This window comes from Eleutherodactylus coqui, chromosome 11, assembly GCF_035609145.1.
Source record: "Eleutherodactylus coqui strain aEleCoq1 chromosome 11, aEleCoq1.hap1, whole genome shotgun sequence".
NCBI classification, from domain to species: domain Eukaryota; kingdom Metazoa; phylum Chordata; class Amphibia; order Anura; family Eleutherodactylidae; genus Eleutherodactylus; species Eleutherodactylus coqui.
In genome coordinates this window covers 57,236,332-57,249,514 of record NC_089847.1, presented here as the reverse complement: position 1 = coordinate 57,249,514, position 13,183 = coordinate 57,236,332, and the positions used below count along the sequence as shown (strand labels likewise).

The following is a 13,183-nucleotide window of genomic DNA, read 5'->3' as shown; positions in this document are numbered from 1 at the left end:
CATAGGATCTGTTCACACTTAATTTGCCATCTCTGTGACAAATAGCAAAACTTAGAACCACTCCTCAAAATCATCCTACATTTAAAAATTCTTCTCCTGGATCATCCTTGCCATCTTTCTGGTTTTCCACAGTTTTGCTCATGGGCGCTGTGGCTTAGTTGGTTAAAGCGCCTGTCTAGTAAACAGGAGATCCTGAGTTCAACTCTCAGCAGTGCCTTGTTCTCTTATTCTGCTCAATAATCAGCACTTTTTTTCCAAAAGGGAGATGTTCACTAGCCAATGACATTAAAGATGCTCGTCCCACATCCCTAGAATACTCCACCCGAATGGCAAAGAGTCAGCTCTGGTTTAGTTTTAACAAGTAGATGGTTGCAACGTTTTGCAAAATGTAGGATGGCATAAGGCACGATAAATTAGAGGTGCCGATTCACTATTGCCTGACTGATACGCTACATAATGCCTGTAAATATGTTTAGAGACTTCAATAGCATCCTTCTTGAACGGTGATGGTAAATTTTCTTCCTCGGGGCATTGCTTGCGCTGAGCATAGAGAATTTTCCAAAAAGAAATCATACGACGAGGATGGGATTCGAACCCATGTGTGCAGAGCACAATGGATTAGCAGTCCATCGCCTTAACCACTCGGCCACCCCGTCAACAAAAGTACCTTTACCGAACCCACATTTGGAAAACAGTCATGATGATTCTTAGGCTTCATTTTCTTTCCACATGCAACAGCGCCGTACATCAGACATTGGCTCAGCAGGTCTTGTTTTACATCCAACGTGATGACCCATGCTAATGGCATAAATACTAAACATTCAGTCCTCTCTGCTTCTCATTTATGTTGGCATTTCCCTAGCATTCCCTAAATCTGTCAATTCTGCCTTCTATCTAACTTTTAAAGTAAAACAGGCCACAATTCATGCAAGGCAAATGCATGGATTACATACCTATGGACAAATTATCCATGTCTTTTCCAAAAAGGATCGTCCCAAGCCGATTTCATTTAGAATTGTCACGATGCAAAATGACAGAGAACTGCATGCTGCTGCCAAGTATGTGATGGGACTCGACTTCCTTGCTGTTCTATAGTGGTAGCCACCTGAAACTACATGCTGCATAGGATCTGTTCACACTTAATTTGCCATCTCTGTGACAAATAGCAAAACTTAGAACCACTCCTCAAAATCATCCTACATTTAAAAATTCTTCTCCTGGATCATCCTTGCCATCTTTCTGGTTTTCCACAGTTTTGCTCATGGGCGCTGTGGCTTAGTTGGTTAAAGCGCCTGGTAAGTGAACAGGAGATCCTGAGTTCAACTCTCAGCAGTGCCTTGTTCTCTTATTCTGCTCAATAATCAGCTTTTTTTTCCAAAAGGGAGATGTTCACTAGCCAATGACATTAAAGATGCTCGTCCCACATCCCTAGAATACTCCACCCGAGTGGCAAAGAGTCAGCTCTGGTTTAGTTTTAACAAGTAGATGGTTGCAACGTTTTGCAAAATGTAGAATGGCATAAGGCACGATAAATTAGAGGTGCCAATTCACTATTGCCTGACTGATACGCTACATAATGCCTGTAAATATGTTTAGAGACTTCAATAGCATCCTTCTTGAACGGTGATGGTAAATTTTCTTCCTCGGGGCATTGCTTGCGCTGAGCATAGAGAATTTTCCAAAAAGGAATCATACGACGAGGATGGGATTCGAACCCATGTGTGCAGAGCACAATGGATTAGCAGTCCATCGCCTTAACCACTCGGCCACCCCGTCAACAAAAGTACCTTTACCGAACCCACATTTGGAAAACAGTCGTGATGATTCTTAGGCTTCATTTTCTTTCCACATGCAACAGCGCCGTACATCAGACATTGGCTCAGCGGGTCTTGTTTTACATCCAACGTGAAGACCCATGCTAATGGCATAAATACTAAACATTCAGTCCTCTCTGCTTCTCATTTATGTTGGCATTTCCCTAGCATTCCCTAAATCTGTCAATTCTGCCTTCTATCTAACTTTTAAAGTAAAACAGGCCACAATTCATGCAAGGCAAATGCATGGATTACATACCTATGGACAAATTATCCATGTCTTTTCCAAAAAGGAACGTCCCAAGCCGATTTCATTTAGAATTGTCACGATGCAAAATGACAGAGAACTGCATGCTGCTGCCAAGTATGTGATGGGACTCGACTTCCTTGCTGTTCTATAGTGGTAGCCACCTGAAACTACATGCTGCATAGGATCTGTTCACACTTAGTTTGCCATCTCTGTGACAAATAGCAAAACTTAGAACCACTCCTCAAAATCATCCTACATTTAAAAATTCTTCTCCTGGATCATCCTTGCCATCTTTCTGGTTTTCCACAGTTTTGCTCATGGGTGCTGTGGCTTAGTTGGTTAAAGCGCCTGTCTAGTAAACAGGAGATCCTGAGTTCAGCTCTCAACCTTGTTCTCTTATTCTGCTCAATAATCAGCTTTTTTTTCCAAAAGGGAGATGTTCACTAGCCAATGACATTAAAGATGCTCGTCCCACATCCCTAGAATACTCCACCCGAGTGGCAAAGAGTCAGCTCTGGTTTAGTTTTAACAAGTAGATGGTTGCAACGTTTTGCAAAATGTAGGATGGCATAAGGCACGATAAATTAGAGGTGCCGATTCACTATTGCCTGACTGATACGCTACATAATGCCTGTAAATATGTTTAGAGACTTCAATAGCATCCTTCTTGAACGGTGATGGTAAATTTTCTTCCTCGGGGCATTGCTTGCGCTGAGCATAGAGAATTTTCCAAAAAGGAATCATACGACGAGGATGGGATTCGAACCCATGCGTGCAGAGCACAATGGTTTAGCAGTCCATCGCCTTAACCACTCGGCCACCCCGTCAACAAAAGTACCTTTACCGAACCCACATTTGGAAAACAGTCGTGATGATTCTTAGGCTTCATTTTCTTTCCACATGCAACAGCGCCGTACATCAGACATTGGCTCAGCAGGTCTTGTTTTACATCCAACGTGATGACCCATGCTAATGGCATAAATACTAAACATTCAGTCCTCTCTGCTTCTCATTTATGTTGGCATTTCCCTAGCATTCCCTAAATCTGTCAATTCTGCCTTCTATCTAACTTTTAAAGTAAAACAGGCCACAATTCATGCAAGGCAAATGCATGGATTACATACCTATGGACAAATTATCCATGTCTTTTCCAAAAAGGATCGTCCCAAGCCGATTTCATTAAGAATTGTCACGATGCAAAATGACAGTGAACTGCATGCTGCTGCCAAGTATGTGATGGGACTCGACTTCCTTGCTGTTCTATAGTGGTAGCCACCTGAAACTACATGCTGCATAGGATCTGTTCACACTTAATTTGCCATCTCTGTGACAAATAGCAAAACTTAGAACCACTCCTCAAAATCATCCTACATTTAAAAATTCTTCTCCTGGATCATCCTTGCCATCTTTCTGGTTTTCCACAGTTTTGCTCATGGGCGCTGTGGCTTAGTTGGTTAAAGCGCCTGTCTAGTAAACAGGAGATCCTGAGTTCAACTCTCAGCAGTGCCTTGTTCTCTTATTCTGCTCAATAATCAGCACTTTTTTTCCAAAAGGGAGATGTTCACTAGCCAATGACATTAAAGATGCTCGTCCCACATCCCTAGAATACTCCACCCGAATGGCAAAGAGTCAGCTCTGGTTTAGTTTTAACAAGTAGATGGTTGCAACGTTTTGCAAAATGTAGGATGGCATAAGGCACGATAAATTAGAGGTGCCGATTCACTATTGCCTGACTGATACGCTACATAATGCCTGTAAATATGTTTAGAGACTTCAATAGCATCCTTCTTGAACGGTGATGGTAAATTTTCTTCCTCGGGGCATTGCTTGCGCTGAGCATAGAGAATTTTCCAAAAAGAAATCATACGACGAGGATGGGATTCGAACCCATGTGTGCAGAGCACAATGGATTAGCAGTCCATCGCCTTAACCACTCGGCCACGCCGTCAACAAAAGCACCTTTACCGAACCCACATTTGGAAAACAGTCATGATGATTCTTAGGCTTCATTTTCTTTCCACATGCAACAGCGCCGTACATCAGACATTGGCTCAGCAGGTCTTGTTTTACATCCAACGTGATGACCCATGCTAATGGCATAAATACTAAACATTCAGTCCTCTCTGCTTCTCATTTATGTTGGCATTTCCCTAGCATTCCCTAAATCTGTCAATTCTGCCTTCTATCTAACTTTTAAAGTAAAACAGGCCACAATTCATGCAAGGCAAATGCATGGATTACATACCTATGGACAAATTATCCATGTCTTTTCCAAAAAGGATCGTTCCAAGCCGATTTCATTTAGTATTGTCACGATGCAAAATGACAGAGAACTGCATGCTGCTGCCAAGTATGTGATGGGACTCGACTTCCTTGCTGTTCTATAGTGGTAGCCACCTGAAACTACATGCTGCATAGGATCTGTTCACACTTAATTTGCCATCTCTGTGACAAATAGCAAAACTTAGAACCACTCCTCAAAATCATCCTACATTTAAAAATTCTTCTCCTGGATCATCCTTGCCATCTTTCTGGTTTTCCACAGTTTTGCTCATGGGCGCTGTGGCTTAGTTGGTTAAAGCGCCTGTCTAGTAAACGGGAGATCCTGAGTTCAACTCTCAGCAGTGCCTTGTTCTCTTATTCTGCTCAATAATCAGCTCTTTTTTCCAAAAGGGAGATGTTCACTAGCCAATGACATTAAAGATGCTCGTCCCACATCCCTAGAATACTCCACCCGAGTGGCAAAGAGTCAGCTCTGGTTTAGTTTTAACAAGTAGATGGTTGCAACGTTTTGCAAAATGTAGGATGGCATAAGGCACGATAAATTAGAGGTGCCGATTCACTATTGCCTGACTGATACGCTACATAATGCCTGTAAATATGTTTAGAGACTTCAATAGCATCCTTCTTGAACGGTGATGGTAAATTTTCTTCCTCGGGGCATTGCTTGCGCTGAGCATAGAGAATTTTCCAAAAAGAAATCATGCGACGAGGATGGGATTCGAACCCATGCGTGCAGAGCACAATGGATTAGCTGTCCATCGCCTTAACCACTCGGCCACCCCATCAACAAAAGTACCTTTACCGAACCCACATTTGGAAAACAGTCGTGATGATTCTTAGGCTTCATTTTCTTTCCACATGCAACAGCGCCGTACATCAGACATTGGCTCAGCAGGTCTTGTTTTACATCCAACGTGCAGACCCATGCTACTGGCATAAATACTAAACATTCAGTCCTCTCTGCTTCTCATTTATGTTGGCATTTCCCTAGCATTCCCTAAATCTGTCAATTCTGCCTTCTATCTAACTTTTAAAGTAAAACAGGCCACAATTCATGCAAGGCAAATGCATGGATTACATACCTATGGACAAATTATCCATGTCTTTTCCAAAAAGGATCGTCCCAAGCCGATTTCATTTAGAATTGTCACGATGCAAAATAACAGAGAACTGCATGCTGCTGCCAAGTATGTGATGGGACTCGACTTCCTTGCTGTTCTATAGTGGTAGCCACCTGAAACTACATGCTGCATAGGATCTGTTCACACTTAATTTGCCATCTCTGTGACAAATAGCAAAACTTAGAACCACTCCTCAAAATCATCCTACATTTAAAAATTCTTCTCCTGGATCATCCTTGCCATCTTTCTGGTTTTCCACAGTTTTGCTCATGGGCGCTGTGGCTTAGTTGGTTAAAGCGCCTGGTAAGTGAACAGGAGATCCTGAGTTCAACTCTCAGCAGTGCCTTGTTCTCTTATTCTGCTCAATAATCAGCTTTTTTTTCCAAAAGGGAGATGTTCACTAGCCAATGACATTAAAGATGCTCGTCCCACATCCCTAGAATACTCCACCCGAGTGGCAAAGAGTCAGCTCTGGTTTAGTTTTAACAAGTAGATGGTTGCAACGTTTTGCAAAATGTAGAATGGCATAAGGCACGATAAATTAGAGGTGCCAATTCACTATTGCCTGACTGATACGCTACATAATGCCTGTAAATATGTTTAGAGACTTCAATAGCATCCTTCTTGAACGGTGATGGTAAATTTTCTTCCTCGGGGCATTGCTTGCGCTGAGCATAGAGAATTTTCCAAAAAGGAATCATACGACGAGGATGGGATTCGAACCCATGTGTGCAGAGCACAATGGATTAGCAGTCCATCGCCTTAACCACTCGGCCACCCCGTCAACAAAAGTACCTTTACCGAACCCACATTTGGAAAACAGTCGTGATGATTCTTAGGCTTCATTTTCTTTCCACATGCAACAGCGCCGTACATCAGACATTGGCTCAGCGGGTCTTGTTTTACATCCAACGTGAAGACCCATGCTAATGGCATAAATACTAAACATTCAGTCCTCTCTGCTTCTCATTTATGTTGGCATTTCCCTAGCATTCCCTAAATCTGTCAATTCTGCCTTCTATCTAACTTTTAAAGTAAAACAGGCCACAATTCATGCAAGGCAAATGCATGGATTACATACCTATGGACAAATTATCCATGTCTTTTCCAAAAAGGAACGTCCCAAGCCGATTTCATTTAGAATTGTCACGATGCAAAATGACAGAGAACTGCATGCTGCTGCCAAGTATGTGATGGGACTCGACTTCCTTGCTGTTCTATAGTGGTAGCCACCTGAAACTACATGCTGCATAGGATCTGTTCACACTTAGTTTGCCATCTCTGTGACAAATAGCAAAACTTAGAACCACTCCTCAAAATCATCCTACATTTAAAAATTCTTCTCCTGGATCATCCTTGCCATCTTTCTGGTTTTCCACAGTTTTGCTCATGGGTGCTGTGGCTTAGTTGGTTAAAGCGCCTGTCTAGTAAACAGGAGATCCTGAGTTCAGCTCTCAACCTTGTTCTCTTATTCTGCTCAATAATCAGCTTTTTTTTCCAAAAGGGAGATGTTCACTAGCCAATGACATTAAAGATGCTCGTCCCACATCCCTAGAATACTCCACCCGAGTGGCAAAGAGTCAGCTCTGGTTTAGTTTTAACAAGTAGATGGTTGCAACGTTTTGCAAAATGTAGGATGGCATAAGGCACGATAAATTAGAGGTGCCGATTCACTATTGCCTGACTGATACGCTACATAATGCCTGTAAATATGTTTAGAGACTTCAATAGCATCCTTCTTGAACGGTGATGGTAAATTTTCTTCCTCGGGGCATTGCTTGCGCTGAGCATAGAGAATTTTCCAAAAAGGAATCATACGACGAGGATGGGATTCGAACCCATGCGTGCAGAGCACAATGGTTTAGCAGTCCATCGCCTTAACCACTCGGCCACCCCGTCAACAAAAGTACCTTTACCGAACCCACATTTGGAAAACAGTCGTGATGATTCTTAGGCTTCATTTTCTTTCCACATGCAACAGCGCCGTACATCAGACATTGGCTCAGCAGGTCTTGTTTTACATCCAACGTGATGACCCATGCTAATGGCATAAATACTAAACATTCAGTCCTCTCTGCTTCTCATTTATGTTGGCATTTCCCTAGCATTCCCTAAATCTGTCAATTCTGCCTTCTATCTAACTTTTAAAGTAAAACAGGCCACAATTCATGCAAGGCAAATGCATGGATTACATACCTATGGACAAATTATCCATGTCTTTTCCAAAAAGGATCGTCCCAAGCCGATTTCATTAAGAATTGTCACGATGCAAAATGACAGTGAACTGCATGCTGCTGCCAAGTATGTGATGGGACTCGACTTCCTTGCTGTTCTATAGTGGTAGCCACCTGAAACTACATGCTGCATAGGATCTGTTCACACTTAATTTGCCATCTCTGTGACAAATAGCAAAACTTAGAACCACTCCTCAAAATCATCCTACATTTAAAAATTCTTCTCCTGGATCATCCTTGCCATCTTTCTGGTTTTCCACAGTTTTGCTCATGGGCGCTGTGGCTTAGTTGGTTAAAGCGCCTGTCTAGTAAACAGGAGATCCTGAGTTCAACTCTCAGCAGTGCCTTGTTCTCTTATTCTGCTCAATAATCAGCACTTTTTTTCCAAAAGGGAGATGTTCACTAGCCAATGACATTAAAGATGCTCGTCCCACATCCCTAGAATACTCCACCCGAATGGCAAAGAGTCAGCTCTGGTTTAGTTTTAACAAGTAGATGGTTGCAACGTTTTGCAAAATGTAGGATGGCATAAGGCACGATAAATTAGAGGTGCCGATTCACTATTGCCTGACTGATACGCTACATAATGCCTGTAAATATGTTTAGAGACTTCAATAGCATCCTTCTTGAACGGTGATGGTAAATTTTCTTCCTCGGGGCATTGCTTGCGCTGAGCATAGAGAATTTTCCAAAAAGAAATCATACGACGAGGATGGGATTCGAACCCATGTGTGCAGAGCACAATGGATTAGCAGTCCATCGCCTTAACCACTCGGCCACGCCGTCAACAAAAGCACCTTTACCGAACCCACATTTGGAAAACAGTCATGATGATTCTTAGGCTTCATTTTCTTTCCACATGCAACAGCGCCGTACATCAGACATTGGCTCAGCAGGTCTTGTTTTACATCCAACGTGATGACCCATGCTAATGGCATAAATACTAAACATTCAGTCCTCTCTGCTTCTCATTTATGTTGGCATTTCCCTAGCATTCCCTAAATCTGTCAATTCTGCCTTCTATCTAACTTTTAAAGTAAAACAGGCCACAATTCATGCAAGGCAAATGCATGGATTACATACCTATGGACAAATTATCCATGTCTTTTCCAAAAAGGATCGTTCCAAGCCGATTTCATTTAGTATTGTCACGATGCAAAATGACAGAGAACTGCATGCTGCTGCCAAGTATGTGATGGGACTCGACTTCCTTGCTGTTCTATAGTGGTAGCCACCTGAAACTACATGCTGCATAGGATCTGTTCACACTTAATTTGCCATCTCTGTGACAAATAGCAAAACTTAGAACCACTCCTCAAAATCATCCTACATTTAAAAATTCTTCTCCTGGATCATCCTTGCCATCTTTCTGGTTTTCCACAGTTTTGCTCATGGGCGCTGTGGCTTAGTTGGTTAAAGCGCCTGTCTAGTAAACGGGAGATCCTGAGTTCAACTCTCAGCAGTGCCTTGTTCTCTTATTCTGCTCAATAATCAGCTCTTTTTTCCAAAAGGGAGATGTTCACTAGCCAATGACATTAAAGATGCTCGTCCCACATCCCTAGAATACTCCACCCGAGTGGCAAAGAGTCAGCTCTGGTTTAGTTTTAACAAGTAGATGGTTGCAACGTTTTGCAAAATGTAGGATGGCATAAGGCACGATAAATTAGAGGTGCCGATTCACTATTGCCTGACTGATACGCTACATAATGCCTGTAAATATGTTTAGAGACTTCAATAGCATCCTTCTTGAACGGTGATGGTAAATTTTCTTCCTCGGGGCATTGCTTGCGCTGAGCATAGAGAATTTTCCAAAAAGAAATCATGCGACGAGGATGGGATTCGAACCCATGCGTGCAGAGCACAATGGATTAGCTGTCCATCGCCTTAACCACTCGGCCACCCCATCAACAAAAGTACCTTTACCGAACCCACATTTGGAAAACAGTCGTGATGATTCTTAGGCTTCATTTTCTTTCCACATGCAACAGCGCCGTACATCAGACATTGGCTCAGCAGGTCTTGTTTTACATCCAACGTGCAGACCCATGCTAATGGCATAAATACTAAACATTCAGTCCTCTCTGCTTCTCATTTATGTTGGCATTTCCCTAGCATTCCCTAAATCTGTCAATTCTGCCTTCTATCTAACTTTTAAAGTAAAACAGGCCACAATTCATGCAAGGCAAATGCATGGATTACATACCTATGGACAAATTATCCATGTCTTTTCCAAAAAGGATCGTCCCAAGCCGATTTCATTTAGAATTGTCACGATGCAAAATGACAGAGAACTGCATGCTGCTGCCAAGTATGTGATGGGACTCGACTTCCTTGCTGTTCTATAGTGGTAGCCACCTGAAACTACATGCTGCATAGGATCTGTTCACACTTAATTTGCCATCTCTGTGACAAATAGCAAAACTTAGAACCACTCCTCAAAATCATCCTACATTTAAAAATTCTTCTCCTGGATCATCCTTGCCATCTTTCTGGTTTTCCACAGTTTTGCTCATGGGCGCTGTGGCTTAGTTGGTTAAAGCGCCTGGTAAGTGAACAGGAGATCCTGAGTTCAACTCTCAGCAGTGCCTTGTTCTCTTATTCTGCTCAATAATCAGCTTTTTTTCCCAAAAGGGAGATGTTCACTAGCCAATGACATTAAAGATGCTCGTCCCACATCCCTAGAATACTCCACCCGAGTGGCAAAGAGTCAGCTCTGGTTTAGTTTTAACAAGTAGATGGTTGCAACGTTTTGCAAAATGTAGGATGGCATAAGGCACGATAAATTAGAGGTGCCGATTCACTATTGCCTGACTGATACGCTACATAATGCCTGTAAATATGTTTAGAGACTTCAATAGCATCCTTCTTGAACGGTGATGGTAAATTTTCTTCCTCGGGGCATTGCTTGCGCTGAGCATAGAGAATTTTCCAAAAAGGAATCATACGACGAGGATGGGATTCGAACCCATGCGTGCAGAGCACAATGGTTTAGCAGTCCATCGCCTTAACCACTCGGCCACCCCGTCAACAAAAGTACCTTTACCGAACCCACATTTGGAAAACAGTCGTGATGATTCTTAGGCTTCATTTTCTTTCCACATGCAACAGCGCCGTACATCAGACATTGGCTCAGCAGGTCTTGTTTTACATCCAACGTGATGACCCATGCTAATGGCATACATACTAAACATTCAGTCCTCTCTGCTTCTCATTTATGTTGGCATTTCCCTAGCATTCCCTAAATCTGTCAATTCTGCCTTCTATCTAACTTTTAAAGTAAAACAGGCCACAATTCATGCAAGGCAAATGCATGGATTACATACCTATGGACAAATTATCCATGTCTTTTCCAAAAAGGATCGTCCCAAGCCGATTTCATTAAGAATTGTCACGATGCAAAATGACAGTGAACTGCATGCTGCTGCCAAGTATGTGATGGGACTCGACTTCCTTGCTGTTCTATAGTGGTAGCCACCTGAAACTACATGCTGCATAGGATCTGTTCACACTTAATTTGCCATCTCTGTGACAAATAGCAAAACTTAGAACCACTCCTCAAAATCATCCTACATTTAAAAATTCTTCTCCTGGATCATCCTTGCCATCTTTCTGGTTTTCCACAGTTTTGCTCATGGGCGCTGTGGCTTAGTTGGTTAAAGCGCCTGTCTAGTAAACAGGAGATCCTGAGTTCAACTCTCAGCAGTGCCTTGTTCTCTTATTCTGCTCAATAATCAGCACTTTTTTTCCAAAAGGGAGATGTTCACTAGCCAATGACATTAAAGATGCTCGTCCCACATCCCTAGAATACTCCACCCGAATGGCAAAGAGTCAGCTCTGGTTTAGTTTTAACAAGTAGATGGTTGCAACGTTTTGCAAAATGTAGGATGGCATAAGGCACGATAAATTAGAGGTGCCGATTCACTATTGCCTGACTGATACGCTACATAATGCCTGTAAATATGTTTAGAGACTTCAATAGCATCCTTCTTGAACGGTGATGGTAAATTTTCTTCCTCGGGGCATTGCTTGCGCTGAGCATAGAGAATTTTCCAAAAAGAAATCATACGACGAGGATGGGATTCGAACCCATGTGTGCAGAGCACAATGGATTAGCAGTCCATCGCCTTAACCACTCGGCCACGCCGTCAACAAAAGCACCTTTACCGAACCCACATTTGGAAAACAGTCATGATGATTCTTAGGCTTCATTTTCTTTCCACATGCAACAGCGCCGTACATCAGACATTGGCTCAGCAGGTCTTGTTTTACATCCAACGTGATGACCCATGCTAATGGCATAAATACTAAACATTCAGTCCTCTCTGCTTCTCATTTATGTTGGCATTTCCCTAGCATTCCCTAAATCTGTCAATTCTGCCTTCTATCTAACTTTTAAAGTAAAACAGGCCACAATTCATGCAAGGCAAATGCATGGATTACATACCTATGGACAAATTATCCATGTCTTTTCCAAAAAGGATCGTTCCAAGCCGATTTCATTTAGTATTGTCACGATGCAAAATGACAGAGAACTGCATGCTGCTGCCAAGTATGTGATGGGACTCGACTTCCTTGCTGTTCTATAGTGGTAGCCACCTGAAACTACATGCTGCATAGGATCTGTTCACACTTAATTTGCCATCTCTGTGACAAATAGCAAAACTTAGAACCACTCCTCAAAATCATCCTACATTTAAAAATTCTTCTCCTGGATCATCCTTGCCATCTTTCTGGTTTTCCACAGTTTTGCTCATGGGCGCTGTGGCTTAGTTGGTTAAAGCGCCTGGTAAGTGAACAGGAGATCCTGAGTTCAACTCTCAGCAGTGCCTTGTTCTCTTATTCTGCTCAATAATCAGCTTTTTTTCCCAAAAGGGAGATGTTCACTAGCCAATGACATTAAAGATGCTCGTCCCACATCCCTAGAATACTCCACCCGAGTGGCAAAGAGTCAGCTCTGGTTTAGTTTTAACAAGTAGATGGTTGCAACGTTTTGCAAAATGTAGGATGGCATAAGGCACGATAAATTAGAGGTGCCGATTCACTATTGCCTGACTGATACGCTACATAATGCCTGTAAATATGTTTAGAGACTTCAATAGCATCCTTCTTGAACGGTGATGGTAAATTTTCTTCCTCGGGGCATTGCTTGCGCTGAGCATAGAGAATTTTCCAAAAAGAAATCATACGACGAGGATGGGATTCGAACCCATACGTGCAGAGCACAATGGATTAGCTGTCCATCGCCTTAACCACTCGGCCACCCCGTCAACAAAAGTACCTTTACCGAACCCACATTTGGAAAACAGTCGTGATGATTCTTAGGCTTCATTTTCTTTCCACATGCAACAGCGCCGTACATCAGACATTGGCTCAGCAGGTCTTGTTTTACATCCAACGTGATGACCCATGCTAATGGCATAAATACTAAACATTCAGTCCTCTCTGCTTCTCATTTATGTTGGCATTTCCCTAGCATTCCCT

At 42.5% G+C, this 13,183-nt stretch overlaps 4 non-coding genes across 4 annotated transcripts; all 4 read left to right on the top strand.

Moving 5' to 3' along the window:
- The first annotated feature begins 143 nt into the window (after window positions 1-143).
- On the top strand, window positions 144-217 carry TRNAT-AGU (transfer RNA threonine (anticodon AGU)). Its single transcript has one exon. It is a non-coding gene; the product is annotated as a tRNA-Thr (tRNA).
- A 3,282-nt stretch (window positions 218-3,499) lies between these two features.
- On the top strand, window positions 3,500-3,573 carry TRNAT-AGU (transfer RNA threonine (anticodon AGU)). The gene has a single exon. It is a non-coding gene; the product is annotated as a tRNA-Thr (tRNA).
- Window positions 3,574-7,975: 4,402 nt separating this feature from the next.
- TRNAT-AGU (transfer RNA threonine (anticodon AGU)) lies at window positions 7,976-8,049 on the top strand. The gene has a single exon. It is a non-coding gene; the product is annotated as a tRNA-Thr (tRNA).
- A 3,287-nt stretch (window positions 8,050-11,336) lies between these two features.
- On the top strand, window positions 11,337-11,410 carry TRNAT-AGU (transfer RNA threonine (anticodon AGU)). The gene has a single exon. It is a non-coding gene; the product is annotated as a tRNA-Thr (tRNA).
- The last annotated feature ends 1,773 nt before the right edge of the window (window positions 11,411-13,183 follow it).